Raw genomic sequence first — 18,201 nt, 5'->3', positions numbered from 1 at the left:
AAAATAGCATCAACCCAATAGTGAGATGGTAAAGTAATTTTTGTAAGAACGGTACACACCATTTCAAGAATGTGCCTATTTTTCCCTTTAGCAATCCCATTTATTGAGGAGTGATCGAACATGACTTATGAAAAGAAATACTTTAGTTAGAAAAGTGTGAGAGCATAACAATGTTATCAAATTCACCACCTCCATCACTTTGAATAGTGTTTATTTTGGTGGTAAATTTGTTTTCCATTATCTCCTGGAAGGCACAAAAATGTATAAAAACATCAAATTTATTTTTTAAAGGATAAGGCCACGTAAATTGAGAAATCATTAATAAAAATAAAATAATAGTTATATCCCAAGTTGGACAAATTGACGATTGACAAACATACACAAATGAATAATATCTAAAGAAAAAGAACTACAATGATCCACTACATATGGTAATCATTTAGATTTACCTAAACAACAAGGAATACAATTATTTGTAAAGGATTTAGGCAATGCAATCATATTATTTTTCTTAAGACAATCTAAAGTATGAGATCCACTATGAACTAAGAGATGATGCCAAATATCACAAGGTTGGAAAAGAGCAACAAATCCTTAAGGAGGAGAAAACAATGCTAAAGATGATAGCGGATAAACGTCACTCTCACTGTAGGCTTGTAGGAGAGTTTGTCCCGAGGCTTTGTCCTTAATAGAAACAAAAGAGGAATCAAAATTAATAAAATAATTATTATCCTTATGCAACCTCTTGATAGAAAACAAATTATGATGAAGTTGGGGAACATGAAATATTGAGCAAAATTGTAGGGGACAGGTTCTAGAAGGCATTTAAGTATATCCAATATTATCAATATTGAGAAGAGTACAATTTCCAACCAAAAAATGATCAAAGCCAATATAAGGTGATTTATGTAGAAAGTTACTTTCTGATGGAGTCATATGAGCAGATGCAAAAGTTAAAGTTCTAATTTGTGTCATTTGTTTCTCCACAGACATAGTGCAAGGACTTGGGGAGATCATTAGCAACGAAAGCATGATTAAAATGATTAGTGCATTGTAACGTTGAATGACCAGAAAACCCACACATTTGACAAATAAAAGAGGAAGGTTGTGCTCCTAAAACTCCCATGGATGGTAAAGGTGAACTAAGAAAATGTGAATGATATAGTGTAGGAGAGGCACCAACAATACCTGATAAAAACAAACCATGAAATCCATTATGAGAAAACTTAATAGATGAAGTGACTTGTTGTGGCTTCTTGCGATTGAATGAGCCTCAACCTTGTCCACCTCGAGCCCAAACTCTAGATGAAGAATGATGACCTTTACTGTAACCCCATACAATATGCCATGTCTACCAGATGTAGCGAACAAACTAAAAGATATATTTAGGGAATCAAATGCTTAATGAGAGATAACTGAGTCTAATTCTTTGAACCACCACACTTATAGCTCATGTGGAAAGAGCTTAGTTGATAATTTCTTAACAGATAGCTGTCTTGGAAAGTGAGTAATGATGCCATCCAATGTGTCATACTCCCTACCTAACCCAATAAGAACATGGTCTATAAAATTTTTATTAGGAACTAGAGAGTTGATGGCAGCAAGGGAATAAACTATCTGTTTGGCCTCTCAGAGATACTCATCAAAGGTCTTGGAATTAACTTTTTGCATAGTAGTAAGTTGTTGTTTGAGTTCAAGATTTATCAGACTAGCACACATAACATTTTGATTCAAATAGAGCCAAATATCACATGATGTAGGCAGTAAGTGAACACCAATAAGAACCTCTCTGGACAACATAGCAAATAACCATGAACGTACACTTTGATCAACTCTGATCCATGAACGATATACGTGGTTAACTTGATGATTACCAGATACATCACATATAAATTGAGGCAGGGTAGATAGAAAGCCATCTACAAATCCAACCAGTTCATGAGAAAGAAATAAAGAGATGAATTGAGTACACCAAGTAAGGTAATCTTCAATGGAACTTACTTTGATACTCATAAAATTTGTGACGTTAGATGCATTCAAGGCCATTGTAGAATGAAAAATAGATGCAATTATTGGTATTGTTGATCCAATATAATATAAGAGAGAGGGGTGGATACGTTGTCTCATAGAGTGACCAGATGGAATGTTGGGAAAAACAAAATGGATTGAGAGAGATGAAGGTAAAAAATAAGCAGAGGAATGGTAAAAGGTAGATGTATAGAGCTTGATAAAATAGTACTAGTTGCAGAGAATGTAGGTGTAAGAACAGATGTAGAGAAGGCAACAACATATCTGAAGAAGATGAAACTGAAGGAGGCTAGGAAGCCATATCTATATTAAAAGGAACAAAAGGAACAATAGGATATAAAGAAATTTGGATAAGCAATGGAAATTATTGGATGTATGATACCATAAAACCGATTACTCATTGTCAAAGAGACAATATACCTCATAAATTATATTTATTATTCAAGTTCACATACAAAAATGATATAATACAAATTAAATTAAAAGATTCCTACACATACTAGACTAGGAATATTTGACTAGGAGTTCTAATATAGGGTCTTGTGCATAACGAAAGTTTTAGTGCACAAGGCTGCCCTTATATTATTATTTCTATATTATATTATAGGTTGTTTGCCATACCGTATTTGTATTTTGGATGACCAAGTCTGAGAAAAGCCTATCAGAGTCAACGAAAATCCATAATGTAACACCCCTAGCAAAGATTAATAAGAAAAAGATGACTCTTATGTAAAATCCTAGCATGTAGAGATTAAGAAAAAGATTAATTTTCCATGTAATCCTAATATTTTATCTAGGTGAAAAAGCAAATTATAGCAAGATAAACTACTTGTTGGATGTTGTTAAGTCTTGAGTTTAGTTATTAAATGAACTTAGGGACCAAGAAAGTAGGCTTTTTGAATGATTTCATTGTTCAATATATTATAAGTTGGTTGATAGTATCATCATTATTAATATCAATAGTAATTGGATGTTGTTTTCTATCTCTTAGATGATGACCTTACAACAAAATATCAAGGTAACAAAGGAACTTTGATGAAAGTATGCTATATGTGCACATAATTCCACTTAATGCTACTTCGGTTAAAAACAAATAGGGCAACTTAATGCAATATACCTTCCGCTATGTGTAGGTCAGGGAAAGGGTTCAATATGATTTTTTATGAAGCACAATTTTTGTATTAGGTATTTAGTTGATACTTGATAAAAAAGATAAATTAGAGAAGGGGGGTGTCACGACTCAAATCCATTGTGAGTAGCACCCACGCTACTCGCTCAATGTGAGAACCATCTACCCTAAAATACCAACTCATAAGCAACACTTAGAAAAGTCTGAGAACAAATCAATCAATACATAAATTCAAAACCAAATCAAAACATATGTACAACTAAATGAGGAATAGTGTACTTAACCAAAACATATGTACAACTAAATGAGGAATAGTGTACTTAACCATAATCATCCATAAGAACTGAAAGTCGTCCATACCAGAACAACTAAAGATTATCAAATAGGGAATGCAACCCTTAAATTAAAAGTAAAACATAAGTCCAAAATTAAGAACTATTTCAGAAAGGAAAGATCTTATGGTAGCGCAGATATGCCGCTCACCCTAAAATAAGGAATGAACCATTAGAATCACATGTGAGATCTCATAGGAGTCACTGGAATATGCATTGTACTCTTTCATAGGAGTCACTAGAATATGCATTGTACTCATAAAAGTAAGAACAGGTGTAGTATCAGCACACTAGAAAACAATAGTGTACATGTAGTTCATTTGTTCAGTCCAAGATGAGAACATAAACATATAACAAAATTATAGTACAAAAAGTCATTTCATGCTCAAACCAATATACACGTTGCATAACAAGCAAAAAATAAGCAGTTTAAGATTAAAACCAAGAAAATAGCACTAAGTGACATTCAGCCAATCCAAGTCAAGACATGTAAATAGTAATCAAGCATAAAATATATTCCTCGGTTCACTCATGGAAACGTCAAACTTACTCGACCCTCGAACATACACACTATGGGTAAGATATCCACCTTCTAGCCATGACCTGTAAGGGATAATATTTGTAATCAAGCATAAAATATATTCTTCGGTTCACTCATGAAACTGTTAAACTGACCCGACCCTCGTACATACACAATATGTGTAAAATATCCTCCCTCTAGCCATGACCCATAAGGGATAATATTTGTCCATGTACTAAATTCCAAACACAAGTGTCTGCCAACCTCTTTTCACCAATAAACCTTGAGAACATTCTAACTACTAAATCATTCCATATTTAGCAATGAGGCAGGTCAAAATCATACAACAACGTAAAATCATTTGCATTCACCACACCAAACAACATGCACTAATAAGCCACACTATAAACCAATTAACATGAATTAAAATATTATCACCTACCTCGAACTAAGCTTACACAACTTCTCTAAGTTAGAGCTTTGCCTTTCTGTGCAATTTTTACCTACTCTTGGTGAAAAACATTCATATAAACACAAATATAATGAAATGACCTACCATGTTAGGATTATAAATCGTACCCATCCCCTAAGGTCAAGTTTATGATTATTTCCATTCCATTTTAGGGCTTTCCTACCATAATTCACCTAAAATTATACATTTCATGGATAATTTAGGGAATTAATGAAATATAAGGGTAAATCAACCGTTAATAATTAAAATCCATTAAATTATTTTGTAATTCACTCCCTTAAACCATAAAATAACCAAAATCATTCCTAAAACCCTCTTTGAACTCCATAAATTGGCAATTTTAAGGCTTAATTATCAATTACGAGTTACTAGGGAAGAAATCCTCCTTAACAAATCCAAACGATGACAAACTAGGGAAAATCACCCAAAATCATCCCTCCAATGCCCCAAAAGGAATTTTAGAAAAATAAACTATTTTAGTGGTTTAATTAATTAAATCTGTGATTTTCGTCTATGTATAGGCACCTATTGCTATAGCGAGCATCGACTGGGTATGATCGTCGCTACAATAGGAATTTCTTTGATGTAGCATGGGCATGCCATATATAAGTATTAATGGGATAGAATGTAAAGTTTTACCCAAAAATCCTAAAATTTGCAACACACCTTAAATCTGGGACATTTCAAACATTGGCCTTTATGCTAAGATCAATTTCGAGAGTTCCACCTTCCTAAATTTGATTCTATATATTTCTATGGTTTTCTTATCATATTAGCTAAATAGAAATCAAATCAAACACCACCAAATTTTATCAAATCATTCTCGATTTTTCCTAGACCATACCTCACTCTAATTTTGCTCGAAATTAGCCTAGCCTAAAATTTATAACTTCAAATTTTGGTAGAATTTTAAAATGGGATTTTTAATAGGAGGTTTATATATAATGATAGAAATGGTCACTAACATAGATACCAATTTACCTATCATTCATTCTCAAATAATCAAATTCAAAAAATAGGCTAAAAAGAGGATAGAAGAGAGTCCATGTATCCTCAAACAAATGAGGGTACTTGTATCGCATGTCCTTATCAGTTTCCTAAATGGCTTCCTCAGTTGAACAATTTTTTCATTTAACCTTAACTATATAAATTTCCTTCATCCTCAATTTCTGAATATCTCGATCTAGAATCGCTACTGGTTCCTTCTTGTAAGATGAGTTTTTATCTAGAATAACTGAGTCCCACTTAATGATATAGTCCTTATCCCTATGGTATCTCTTGAGCATAGAGACATGAAATACTAGATGGACTCCCAATAATACCGAGAGTAGAGCTAAATTGTACCCAACTAGATCCACCTCTTGAAGAACCTTGTTGGGACTAATATATCAAGGCTTGAGCTTGCCTTTCTTGCCGAATCTCATGACACCCTTCATGGGACACCTTAGGCAAAACATGATCCCCAACCTTTAATTACATTTCTCATGCCTTATGGTATGCATACTCTTTCTTTCTAATTTAAGCAACCAACAACTTGGTTTGAATAAACCTTACTTTCTCTTGAACCTCTTTTACCAAGTGAGTGCCCAAAGGTTTGACATTACCAATCTCAAACCACACAATAGGTGACCCATACTTCCTTTTATAAAGTGCCTCGAATGATGCCATATTAATGTTGGAATGATAGCCATTTTTCATGAAAAATCACACAACAAATGAAATTGGTCCTAATAACCACAAAAATCAACCACGTAAGACCTTAAAAATTCCTCTAAAAGCTGAATCATCTTTTTCTATTACCCATAAATTTGAGGGTGAAAAGTTATGCTAAGTGTAAGCTTGGCGCCCAACTCCTTATGAAACTTGTCCTAAAATTTGAAAGTGTATTTTGCATCACTATCAGAAAGAATGGTAAGTGGTACCCCATGAAGTCTTAGGCCTTCTTGATGTAGATTTTAGATAGCGACAGAAAGTTGTAGTCTACCTGAATAAAAAAGAAATGAGTTGATTTCATCAGCCAATCCACTACCACCTAAATGGAATCTTATTTATCCAAAGTCTTAGGAAGACCCACTACAAAATCCATAGCAATATGCTCCCATTCCCATGTAGGTATAGGCATTCTCTGAATCAACCCCGCAGGCCTTTGGTGTTCATACTTCACCTATTGATAACTTTAATACTTAGACATATAATCCACTATATCTCTCTTTATTTTGAGCTACCAATAAAGATACATCAAATCATGGCACATTTTGGTCATACCTAGATGAATAGAAAAATACAAACCATGGACCTATGAAAGTAAATCATAAATAAAATCACCAACCCGAGGAACACATAATCTTCCATTAAGCCATAATATCCCACCGCATCATGAGTGGCATCCACCACCTTCATACGCACCACTTTATTTTGTAGTGCATTTAGTTCTTTTTCCTAAAATTGTTTTGCCTTAATCTGCTCTAAAATATAAACTGTGCCTCTACACTAGCCAAATGCCACCCCTGTCTGAGGCCCAAACTTTATTCTCAAAGATGCTAGAGTTTGAAACTTTCTAGCTAGAGCTCAGATAGACAACCTTAAGTATGACAAACTACCCGTACTTAAAGGTTTTTGGCTCAATGTTCCTTCCACCGTATTAGCCTTACTCAGATGATACTGAGTAGTTAAATCCTAACCCTTCAGTAATTTCATCCATATCTATTGCCTTAGATTAAAATTACTTTGAGCAAAAATGTGTTGCAGGCGATGGTGATTTGTGAAGACCTCATATTTGACACCATAAAGATAGTGTCTCCAAATTATTAATGCAAAAACCACCACTTCCAACTCTAAGTCATGTGTCAAATGGTTTCTCACATAAGGCTTTAACTACCTTAAAGAATAAGTAATGGCATTTCTATCATGAATCAACACAACTTTGAAGCCTAAAAGAAGCATTAGAAAACACTATAAAGTCCTTACCTTTAATCGATAGAGAAAGGATAGGTGTTATAGTCAAGAATGTCTTGAGCTTTTTATACCTACTCACATTAATCCAACCAAAAAATGGCACTGCCTTCTAAGTCAACCTTTTCAAGTGCTTTCTAATGGATGCAAAGTTCTTGAAAACCTATGGCAATAAATTGAAAGACCCACTAAGCTCCTTGACTCGGTCACTAGACTAGGCTGAGTCTAATTTTTAATTGCCTAATATTTTAGGGGTCCACCATTACCCACTTTATGGAAATTATGTGTCCCAAGAAGGCTACTGAAGACAACCAGAAATCACACTTTCAAAACCTAAAATAGATATTTATCCCTTAGGATCCCTAAAAACTAAGAAAAGGTGACCTGCATTATCCTTCTTACTCTTGGAGTATACTAGAATATCATCAATAAACACGATAAAGAAAGAATCCAAAAATGATTTAAATATACCATTCATCAAACTCTTAAAGGCTATAGGTTCCTTAGTTAGCCCAAAAGACATCACCAAAAAATTTATAATGACCGTATCAAGTTTTAAAAGTCATCTTTAGTATATCCTTTGTTCTAATTTCAATTGATGATAACCTAACCACTAATCAATTTTTGGGAGCACTAATGCACCCTGTAACTTGTCAAATAAATCATCTATGTGAGGCAAGGGATATTTATTTATGATAGTAACCTTATTCATTTGCCTATAATCAATGCACATCATCAAACTACCATATTTCTTCTTAACAAACAAAAATAGAGCTCCCCAAGGTAAAGCACTTGGACAAATCAAACTCTTGTCAAGTAGTTTTGGCCATTGAGTTTTGAGCTCCCTCAACTCTACTAGATCCCCTCGATAAGAAGGGATTGACATAGTGAGCACCCAACTCTATGTCAATATAAAAATGTATATCTCTATCCGAAGGCATCCCCAATAGGTTTGAGAAAACAAATCTTGGAATACAGACACTATCAAAACAGATTCTATATAAGGGAAACCCACATTCACATCCTGGAGATAAGCTAAAAATGTGGAACATCCCTTCCACACTGACCTTATGGCCTAGACAAATAATATACTTTTCATTAATTTGTCCTTATACACTCTCTTCCACCTTAGTTTACTCATTCCTGGCATAGGTAGAGTCAATGTTTTGTGTTACAGCTTAAAATAACATAATATAGAGATAACTAGGTCATACCAAGAATTACATTAAAGTCCAATGCATGTCCAGAGTAATCACGTCTACCCATGTTTTAAAACCCACAAATAATATAGGGCAAGAATGATAAATATAGGTTATTACGACAGACTCAAAATTGGAGTACACACATAAATAGGGCAATAAAGTATATCACAAACTAGATCTAGACCTACTGTAAATTGAACAAATACCCAAGTATAAGTAGACCCCAGATCAAATAAAATATAAGCCATCTGATTTAAAAAAGAAATAACACCTTTGATCACCGGATTAAGAGTCTCAATATTTGTTTTTCCAATAAATACATAACAATAAGCCCGATCATCAATCTAAGCTAACTCCTTCACAGGCTGCACTTCTCTCCAGAATCGCCATTTGTTCGTCCACCCCGACCACCTATTTAATTTTCCCATTGACCCTAAGGTAACTCCTTCTATTACCTCTTCCTCTTTTTCCTACTAGAACTATAGCTCGAGTCTACTGCTATGCCTGGGCATTCACCTATCTCATAGGACACACCCTTTTACTGTGAAAAATAACACCATAATACTAACATCCTTACTCAATAGAAGGTCAACTTGTATAAGAGTCAGAATCCTCTTTTCTCTTAACCGTATGCTGCTGAGAAGAAATATTAGTTTGAACTACAGAAGATTGTCAAGGCCAACTGAATATGATGGTCCAAATAGCCAGCTGATTGTGGTCCTTAGAGTAGGACCCATAAAAATTTGCAACATTGTGAGACTACTTGGATAACACTTAGCCTAACTCACTGTCATGACCTGAGACTATCCCTAGTCATAACACGGTGCGTAAGGCCATAAGTGATCCCAAGCTAACCCATGGACTGGTATAAGATGTGAATAATGAAAGGAAATACTAAAGTACTATGTGGAAGTCATTAAATAAATATTTAAGTAATCAAGACAATAACAAAAGAGCCCGAAACACACCACTGATGACATAACTAACTATCAGATAGTCAAAACGCATCTAAAATATGATGAGTTGTTAGGACAGGTCCCCAACTAATTTTGACTACTGAAATAAACATGATTTGAAATATTGTAAAGCATGATAAAAGTATAATTAGTTCTCGACTGATGAGGACTCACCAGTGCTGCAGCTGAGTGGCACACGAATTGTCTAAGTTCAATTGGGGAATTGAGTGTCCAAACATATGTTATAAAATAATATAGCATAAAAAAGGTATGCAGTCAGTACATTATACGAGATGAGGGCCGACTGATATACATGTAGAGCATAAATACATGAATATGGAAATAGAATGAAAGATGAATTATAAACATGTATTAAAATAATCTGATTAACTGGATAACTAATATATGGACACTTGGTCATGCAAACCTAAACTGATATAGTCTAAATACTGAAATAAAATTATGGGGGCTATTATATAATCGACATGCCCCAATCTAAGCTAATTAGGGTCCAACTTGTAACCTTAGTTGGAAGGGTGTCGCTACCATATCACAGATACTAACACTAGTTGTGTGGATCCTCTAACATAATGTCCCAAAGGAATATGGTGTAGTCCTTTACTGACGGGTGACCTCTAAGAGAGTGTCAGGCCTTAATTGGTGGATGACCTCTCATAACCTACGCGGGATGCATAGTTTAGGAATTAGGGACTTCTACTAAAGGTATCAATTCTCTACTAGTAGGTGAGCCTTCATCTCTAGGTTTGCTCGGTGCTAAGTTCTCCTCCCAACTGAATTGACACTGATATTGATGAAAGGCTTAACATGAATGATACTAGCGTATGCTCAACATGATATTGTTCTAAAGTTAATGATAAAAGTATACTCTGGTTTACTTGTAACCTGACATTTGTGACATATATGAATATCTAAGAATCAAGTGTTGATAACTCACCAGGACTATCTAATGCAGACTAATTTTCACAAATATTGAACAATCTATGGAATGGAAAATTATGAATAACACCCAAATCAATAACTAATCATGATGTAAACATTTGCATTATCAAACATATAGAAAAACAATTATCATGAAGGAATATATTTTCATGGATGAACTTGAGAGTTTAATTGAATAAATTATGAAAACTCATATTCTCATAGATCCCTAGACAAAAAGGGGATTAAATTTGAAAATTTAGAGAACTTAAGGACTCAACGGATGAAAAAAGTCCATTGATGAATATTGCAAACACCTGAAGTAGAAGCCTTGAAGGAACCTTCTGGAGAATTAGACATGCTTGAAGACCCCTAGTTTGCTCTTGAGAGAGAAAGGAATCGCCTATTTGGGTCCTCTTAGGTAAAATTGATAATTATGTTATGATTTGGGGTTTAGGTTTTTTTATACTACCCCTTGTGAAGCCCAAACAATGTAGATTTAACATTTAAGGGAGTGGGAAAAGACATAAAAGTCCATGGAAAAACATAAAAGAAAACATATTCCCAGTCGTTACGGCTAACCTAATGACTCATTAGGACTGGTTACGAGTTGTGGTCTGAGTCGTAATCTAGGATCTAGGGATTCTGGATTCATTCTGTTATGACTCTGACTTGCCACCTAATGAATTATTACGACTAACTATAAGTTGTTGGGTGAAGTCTTAGTCTGAGGCTTGATTCTTGTATCCTTTACTAGTCAGGCTATAGGTCCACATAAGCACTCGTAAGGTCTGACTACTAGTCATGTGCTGGACTCGTAACCACTTGAAGGGATTATTGGTTAGATACTGAAGTGACTATGAATTACTTGTGATGAATCATCACCAGAGGTTACAACTCATTTCTCGAGTCATAGTCATAGAAGTGTATCGGGTCCTTAGAGGAAATTTTCCACAACTCTTTTCCATGACATCAAATTAAGGCATGACTTGAAGCGTTGGAAAGATAACTTCATGGCCTACATTCTAAGTGGTTAAGAGTTTAAAAAATTTGGGGTATTACAATATCTCCCCTAGAGATCATTCATCCTTGAACAAAACTAACTATGCTGGGACACTAAGAAGACTAAGATCATACACGAAACATTTAGAAGCTAAATCATGACTGAATATCTTAAATTTGAAATGTGATGCATGAACTAATCTGAACTCGGTAATGCATTCTATGACGTGAGGATAGTTGGATAGTTGAGATAAAAAATGAGAGAATTAACTAAAAAAAAACATTACCTCAAGCTAAATCTAAATTTGTAAAGAGGAGATAGGGATACCTTACTCGTATATAAGCTTCCACTTCCTAAGTAGCTCCCTCAACTGACTGATTTCACCATAGAACCTTAACTAAGGAAACTTCTTTATTCCTTAACCTACGAATCTAAAGGTCAAGAATCTCAACTGGGATATCTTTATAGAAGAGGCTATCTTTCATGCCCACACTCTCTCAAGGAATAGATGAAGGTGGATCACCAATGCATTTCTTTATCATAGAAACATGAAACATTGGGTGTATTGATGCTAACTCCACAGAAAACTCTAACTCATAGTGTACCTTCCTAAAATGGCTAAAAATCCTATAGGGGCCAACATAGCAGCGACTGAGCTTTTTTTTTAATTTTTTTAGTAAATCTCTTCACTTGTATCATAGGAAAAATCTTCAGATACACAAAATCACCAACATAAAATTCAAGTTCCTTTTTTCTCACATCAGTATAGTATTTCTGATGACTTTGGGCTGTCTTCAGCCTTTCATAAATCATCTAATCTTTCTACATTGACTCATATACTGACTCTGACCTTTTCAAGAAACTTTACCAATGTCAAACCAACTAATAGGATATTTACACCTCCTACCATAGATAGCCTCAAATGGAGCCATCTGGATAATAGAGTGATAGTTATTATTATAGAACTCAATCAAAGGTAAGTAACTATCCCAACCACCCTTGAAATCAATAACACAAGCCCTCAATATGTCTTCTAGGGTCTAAATGGTCCTCTTTTCTTGAACATCTATCACCGAGTGAAAAGCTCCAAGATAAACTTAGGTGCCAAGACCCTTTTGGAAAGCCTTTTAAAAGTAAGAGGTAAACTGAGTGCGTTTATTTTAAATAATGGTCAATAGGACCCCATGCAACTTTACCAACTCTCTGAGATAAAGTCTAGTATAGTCCTTAGTTAGATATAAAGTATGAACTAGAAAAAAATAGGCTGACTTGGTCATTCAGTCTATAATAACCTATATAGAATCATGTTGACATTGTGCATGATGTAACCCTATAAGAAAGTCCATATTCACCACTTCCCACTTCCAAGTGGGAAGGCTAAACTCCTGAAGCTTACCACTAGGTCTATGATGTTCAACCTTAACCAGCTAACAATTTGAACACTTAGATATGAATTATGCAATATCCTTTTTCATACCATTCAACCAATAGACTTTCCACAAATCATGGTACTTCTTAGTGGTTCCTGGATAAATAGAATATTGGGAATCATGCGCTTTTGCAAACATTCATTGCCTAGAGGGACAAGCTATGACCTTACCTTACTGCATCAACACACCACTAAGACTAATCCTGTAAACATCACAATAAACTTCAAATCCATCTAAACCCTCGAGTAGAGTCAATGCTGGAGCGGAAGTTAGTCGAGTTTTCATCTCCTGAAAAATCTTCTTGCAGGAATCTGACTACTGAATCCTGATTATATTTTGAGTCAATATGGACATGGGAGAGGAAATGGAGGAAAATCCTTCCACAAACTATCTATAGTAATCAACCAAACCTAGAAAACTCCTAATGACCGATGGAGAGATGGACCTAGGTCAGTTCCTCACTGCTTCGGTGTTTTAAGGATCAACTCAAATACCTTCACCAAAAATAATGTGATCGACGAAATATATTAATTTCAACTAGAATTTGCATTTACTAAACTTAGTAAATAACTGATGATTCTTAAGTGTTTATAAAAAAATTCTCAAATGGTCGGCATGCTCACCTTCACTACAAGAATAGATGAGAATATCATCTATGAATACTATGACAAGCATGTCCAAGTACTGCTTGAAAAATCAGTTCATCAAGTCCATAAAATCTATAGGAGCGTTCGTTAGTCCCAAAAACATAACTACGAATTCAAAGTGACCATATCTAGTTCTGAAGGCTATCTTTGGAATGTTACATTATCTGACTCTAAGCTAAAGATAGCTAGATCTGAGGTCTTATAAGAGAAATAATTTACACCCTGAAGCTGGTTGAACAAGTCATCAATCCTGGAAGAGGATGCTTATTCTTGATTGTGACTTTGTTCAACTAACGGGAGTCGATGTATATTTTGAGAGAATCGTCTTTCATGTGTACGAAAAGAACTGGAGCACTCCACGGGGAAACATTAGACCTGATGAAACCCTTAGCACGACATGAATACTGAAAGAAGGGAAACTTTCATAAAATATCTCGTAGCCACTCGCCCATAAGTGTGGTACATTTCACACCGATGCACAAGACTCTACTTAAAATAGCTTTCTGAAACCATAGTATACTTTAAATGCTGTTCTTTGATACCAAGTTTTTCACGACCCAAGACAAAACTTTAGTTGTAACATGGTGCTTAAGGCCGCAAGTGACCCTAAGCTAATGCATGGTCTAGCATAAGTTTTAAATAGTGAAAGGAAATAACAAAATACTATTTGAAAGTCATTAAATAAATGTTTAAGTAATCAAGACAATAACAAAAGTGTTTGAAACACGTCACTAAAGACATAACTAACTATCTGATTGTCTAAAAGCCTCTAAAACATGGTGAGCTGTTGGGACAGGATCTGACTACTGAAATAAACATGAACTAAAATATTGGAAAGTATGATAAAAGTATAATTAGTCCTCGAATGATGAGGACTCACCATTGTTACAGATGAGTGGCACACAAACTATCTAAGTACAATTAGGGAACTAAGCGCCCAAACTTATGTTATAAAATAACATAGCGCAAAAGAAGGTAAGCGGTCAGTACTTTGAATATATTAGTATGCGAGATGAGGATTAACTGATATACATGTAAACTGAGCATGAATGCATGAACATGGAAATAAAATGTAAAACCAAGAATAAGCATGTACTGAGATGATCTGATTAACTGGATAACTGACATATAGATACTTAGTCATACAAATATAACTGATGTAGTTTGAATACTGAATTAAAACTATGCGGGATATCATATAACCATCATATAATATTTGATCTAATCAGGGTCCAACCTATAACCTAGTTGGAAGGGTGTAGGTACCATGCCATGGATACCAACACTGGTTGAGTGAATCCACTAACATGATGTCTCGAAGAGCTAGGGTGTTAGTGTTCTACTGGTGGGTAACCCCTAAGAGAGTGTCAGTACTCAACTGGTGGGTTACCTCTCATAATCTACGCTGGCTACTGTAACGCCCCAAATCTGGAACTCAAAATGCCACACGGAGCTCATGACCTCGAAGGACCATAAGCTAACCTATGACTGATATCTGTACCTGAACACTACATAATACACTGTATAAATGTAAAAATAAAGGTTGTAAGGCCATAAGGTTCAAAACTATAACATAACTGATAAAACATAACATATGGATGGGGTATGAAATACCCAAAACAACTGAAATAAACTATCTGAACATACTGTAGTTTGAAAAGCCTCTAACTGACTGAACTGTCTGAATAAAGAGTTGATGGGAAATGTTCCCAACTAACTTCAACTAATAAATTAATTAATGAGATAATAAAGTAATGGTTATGATCTCAAAGGATGATGACTCACTATTAACTCTTACTGCTGAGACTGGAATGCTACTGATGTTCTGGAGCTCATGCTTCTGAACCTATGGTATAAAACACCATAGCACAAATGCGTCAGTACATTTGAATGTACTACTATGCATGTGAGGTAGGCTGAATGCAAAGGGTTCACATGCATGAACTATACTAACTAACTGGATAACATGAATGTGAGAATACATGTATGAATACATAATGACCATAACTGAGTTCGTGATAACATGATTATTGAATAAGAGTACTGATAACTTGAGATACTGATAACAATATTACTAAAATGACTACTACTAAGCGACTGTATCTGATAGTCTAGTTTTTGATGGAACTAGCTGAGTTCCATTCTATTCTGAGTTGACTGTATTTGATAGTCTTGAATTCTGTAGAAGTATCTGAGTTCTATTTCCGAGACTGAATGACTGTATCTGAAAGTCTTAATTCTGTACTAAAACTATGGGAAGTATTCATCTAATCAATATACCTCAAATAATGCAAGATAGCTAAGTTGGGGTCCAATCTGTAACCCCAATTGGAAGGGTGTTAATATCACGCCACTGGTATGACACTTTTCTTTCACATAGGCATTTAATTGAACACATGGGGAGCTTGCTTTGGTTTTACAATCATCAACACATCTAATAATCATGGATACATCAATCAAAGTTTAAATTTAAGGGTTTATCATGATTATTATGCAAATCACCACATCCTAGGGTCAATCATTAGAATATGTAATTTCAAACATGAATCAAAACCCCACAACATCATGAACATGAATTTCAATTCAATTTAAATCATGAATATACATAAATACACAAATATTAGATTTTGAAAAGAGATTCTTGAGCTTCATGGGTGAAAGGGACCCATGACTCAACACATGACATACCTTGATTGTGAGTTTCTTGAAGTTCTTAGACTTAAAGAACTTGGAATCTTTTAGTTTCTTGAAGAAGGATTTGGATCTTGTTTCTTGGGGATTATCTTTGGGTGAAAACCCTAATTTGATGTTGTAGATGGATAATGAAGTTATGGGCTATGGTCTAGTATAATTAGGGGTTAAAATGGGTGGAAAAAGACCCAAATACCTTTTAAAAATGGCTTAGAATTGCTGAATGGGATCTACGATGGTTCGTCGTTGGCTCGATGGTCCGTCGTTCTGACCATCGCACCTGGGCCATAATAGGGACTCACTGCCTTAGTAGCGACGACTTGGGTGATGGTCCATCACAAGTTTGACTATCCGTCAACCTTTTCATCGCACCTTAGCTAGAAGACTAACTTATTGCCTTAGCTACGACGGTCTAGGTGACGGTCCGTCGCTAGATCGACGGTCTGTCAACCTGCTTGTCGCACCTAGGTGGTTCTGAGAGCTCTTGATAAAATGACCGTAACTTTTTACTTTGATATCGTATGTGGACGAAATTGGTATCATTGGAAAGCTAATTCAATTTCCCACTCAACGAAAAGTGAAAATCTTAAAATTCCACGTGTACACAAATGGATTTATCTTTCAAGTTAAGTTTCTAACATTCTTGGGATGATTTCAAGCTATGTATAAGTATAGGGTATTACAGCTACGTAATTTTGGAACTTATGGACCTTTTATAAAGGTCTTGGTACTCTACTAGCGGGTGAACATTCATCCCTAGGTTCTCTCAGTGATAAGTCCTACTCTCAACTAAACTGACACTGATATTGATGAAAGGCTTAACATGACTAATACTAACATATGCTCAGAACTTTGGGACTAAACTAGTGAAAAGAGCCCATTGATGAATAACCCACATACCTAAAGTAGAAGACTTAAAGGAACTTTCTTGAGAATTGGACTTGCTTGAAGAACCTTAGTTTGCTCTTGGGAGAGAAAGGAATCACCTCTTTGGTTCATCTTGGGTGAAATTGATAATTATGTTATGATTTAGGGAATTGGGTCTCTTATACCTCACTTTGTGAAGACAAAACGACATAGGTCTGGATCTTAAGGGAGTGGGAAAATACATAAAAGTCCTTGAAAAAACGTACAGGAAAACACATTCCCACTGGTTACGAGTCGCGGTCTGACTCGTAACTTGGGAGCTTGGGATTCTAGATACATTCTATTATTACTATGAATAGCTACCTAACACCTTATTTCTACTGACTACAAGTCATTGGGTGTAGTCGTAGTATAAGGCTTGATTCTTGGATCCTTCGCTGGTCAGGTTATGGGTCCATACAATGACTCGTAAGGTCAGACTATGAGTTGTGTGCTGGACTCATAACCACTGGAAGGTATTATTGGTTACATACTGTTATGACTATGACTCACTTGTGATTACTCGTTATGAGTGGATATGACTCATTTCCTGAGTTGTAGTCATAGCAGTGTATCGGGTCTTTAGGGGAAATTTTCTACAACTCTTTGCCATAACATCAAATTAAGGCGAGACTTGAAGCATTGGAAATCTAACTTCATGGCCTATCTTTTAAAAGGTTCAAATCATGAAAAAAATTAGGGTATTATACTCTCTTGCATACATTATCCCCTCTAACTTCTTTACATAGTCAAAAACTTCATTGAACCCTTTACCTGAAAAAGCCATATGCACAGAAAAAACCTGTAGATTATAGTTCAAATGCTTAATATAGAGTCAAATCCTCTCCTCCTAAGTAGTCAATAGTTTGGTGGAATAGAAAGATAAGGCATGGAACTTAGGATGAACAATCTGAGCATAAAAATCTAGTACTGCAGGTGTGGCTTGAGTCCTCACCAACCCACTCTAAAAAGCTAACACATGTTGAATACCTTT

This window comes from Capsicum annuum, chromosome 5 (assembly GCF_002878395.1).
Source record: "Capsicum annuum cultivar UCD-10X-F1 chromosome 5, UCD10Xv1.1, whole genome shotgun sequence".
Classification (NCBI taxonomy): domain Eukaryota; kingdom Viridiplantae; phylum Streptophyta; class Magnoliopsida; order Solanales; family Solanaceae; genus Capsicum; species Capsicum annuum.
The sequence above is the reverse complement of the archived record's forward strand: the minus strand, read 5'-3'. Positions refer to the sequence as shown.